Source organism: Lagenorhynchus albirostris, chromosome 7 (assembly GCF_949774975.1).
Source record: "Lagenorhynchus albirostris chromosome 7, mLagAlb1.1, whole genome shotgun sequence".
NCBI lineage: Eukaryota > Metazoa > Chordata > Mammalia > Artiodactyla > Delphinidae > Lagenorhynchus > Lagenorhynchus albirostris.
In genome coordinates, this window is record NC_083101.1 from 25,356,048 (window position 1) to 25,358,917 (window position 2,870).

Genomic DNA, 2,870 nt, shown 5'->3' on the forward strand with positions numbered 1-2,870 from the left:
GGCCACCACCAACCCATAAGAGCAAGTGTTATAGCTTGGTTGGAATATAAAGAATGTTTGGAAAAGAAGTTGTTGGAAATAAAGTCTGGGGGAGTCAGACGAGGCAGGATCATAGAAGCCCCAAGGGCCAGGCTAGGCAAGATGAACCATCTTGGTTCTGGGGGCAGGAAGGAGTCTTGGAAGGGTTTAGCGGTGGCACGGCCTTACCTGTGTTTTAGAAAGACGATGGGTAGGGGGTAGACTCGAGGGAAGCCAGAATGGAGACAGGAAGAACAATCAAGTCACTGTTGCAGAGTTTTAGGCAGAAGATGAAGAGGCCTAAATAAATTGTAGTCAAAGAAAAGTTTCGGCAGTATTTTTGGTCAGCATTTTCTATTTTCTTCCTAATACACTGTATTAAAAGGACTGATTGGGGATTGCAGAGCTAAATCTTGTATTTATGCAACAAACAGAGTAGAAAAGGCGACTCCCCCCCCACTTTTTTTTTGGCCCTGAGAGGCCTCCAATGTTCTTAAAGTATTAAAAATTGTGCTGTCTGACTATATCTGAGTATCCTTGTAACAGATGCTCTTTTAGGAGAGCAGCTCTGGCCAGGGCAGGATTTCTCAACCTTGGCATTATGGACATTTTGGACCAGGTAGTTCTTTGTTGTGGGGAATGTCCTGAGCATTGATGTTCAGTAGCATTCCTGGCCTCTAGATGCCAGTAGCATCCTCCAGCCAGTTGTAACACCAAAAATGTCACCAGACATTGCCAAATGTCCCCTGAGGATCCCCTGTTTAGAGGGCCCTTGAGCCAAGTTCTCTCTCCCAGTGGATTGGTAGCAGTTCCAAGAGGCTAGTAAAGCTGAGATGGTGGAAAGCACTTGGGCTTCGGTGTTGGGCACTAACCCAACCCCACTACTTAGTAGCTTTAGGTCCTTGGAAAAATCACATATAAGCTCACCAAGCCTCAGTCTCCTCGCCAAGAGAACAAAGATAATAATGACTACTTGACTGGATTGTTTTGAAGATGAGTTGACGTGTGTAAAGAGACAAATGCAGTGCTTGGCACGCTGTAGTTCTTCAGTAAATATGTGCTGACTCAGATGCAGTTATTATCCTCCTTGCTTCAGTGCAGTTTTTCTTGATATAAAGGGAGACTTTTATCTTTGCTGAAAAATGCTTTAAAATGCCCAACCTAAATCCCAAGCTTCAGGGTCTTGCTCCTTTTTTATGTAAGGCACAGAAAGAAAATTGAACTGGTAACCAGTAACCCAGGGTACAAGTCCCTCACCAGTCAACATGGGAGAGCTGCTTCCATGTCAGTACCTGCAATGATATTTTTCTGAGTACTGCCATAGCCGCCCAGAACAAACCCTCCCCCTGGCTGGACTGCTAGGGCAGTACCATTCAGATCAGAGCCTCTAGAGTTTTCAGGATGAGAATGTGAGGAGCTGCAAGCAGCGGGCCTTCACTGTACCCACGAAGATTTCAGACAGTAATTCCTTCTCAAGTTTAACGTGCATGTGGCTGCTCTTTTCCCCACTGTCTCCTCTCCCTTCTAACTCCTCTTCTGTCTTTACCAAGACTTGATTATTTCTCCTCCACCTTCACTCTCTTCCTCTCACCATCTGTAGAAAAGTTAGCTTTTTGATTATAAATCCCATTCCCTGCTTTTCTCTCTCTTTCCCATATCATCTCCCTCTCTACCTCTCAACATCTTTCTCTTAACTTCACATTGTGTATCTAGTACTTACTTATTAAAACGGTTGTGCTCCCTGTTCATAATTTTCAAAGTAGAAAACTTGAACATTAAATTTCTTTTCCCATTTTAATCACATGTGAATTAGACGTAAATTTAAAAACCTTCTGGACCCCTAAGTAGAAAGATTTCTAGAACTCGTGACACACCAACTTCATATCTTTCCCTCATCGCTATCCTCACAGAAATCTATTGAGATTGCTGTAAGTTTTTCTTAGCAGCTGGTTTAGGCAGAGATGGAGGGATTAACGTGCTAGTATAGGAAAAACACTGGGTACTTAGAGAGCACTGTTGTTTCAAGTATCTCTGGAGAGCTTGGTTACTCTTAAAAGACTAGAAGTAGAATCATTAACACTCACCTCAGCGGGATTCCTACACGAAAGGAACAGTTAACCTCCCTCCCCCCGCCCCCGCCCCCATACAAGGACCCTTTCCTTCCACTTCCTCATTCTTTAAGTTCCCTTTGAGCCAAACATCCCAGGACCCTTTGTCTCTTTGACAATTGCCTACAGCTCCTGGTGTACGTGGTGCTGGAAACTGAGGGCCGATAATTACCTTGGACAGGAGCCCAAGAAAACATCCTTTTGCACATAGTAGGCACTCATTATGGGATTGAACGGAGGCCACAGTTACCCCATAGCTGGGGTGGAATTTGTATCTTGAAACAACTCCCGGTGATTTAATCTTTAGTACCTTGTATAACATGTATACACACCAAATAAACACGACACAGAAGGATTTCAAAGAGGCACCGGCGGGGCTTCCCTGGTGGCGCAGTGGTTGAGAGTAAGCCTGCCGGTGCAGGGGACGCGGGTTTGTGCCCCGGTCCAGGAGGATCCCACATGCCGCGGAGCGGCTGAGCCCGTGAGCCATGGCCGCTGAGCCTGCGCGTCCGGAGCCTGTGCTCCGCAACGGGAGAGGCCACAACAGTGAGAGGCCCGTGTACCGCAATAAAAAAAATAAAAAAAAAAAAAAGAGGCACAGGCTGTTTTCATAGGTTGATCAAATAAGGATGAAGAATAAGCCAGGGCAATAGTTTAGTGAAGTTTGCTCTGGAAAATGCCCACCAGTTTCCTGGGAAATTTTACTGGCCTGGACCTGGTCCAGGACTTGGGTGTTTCCATGGA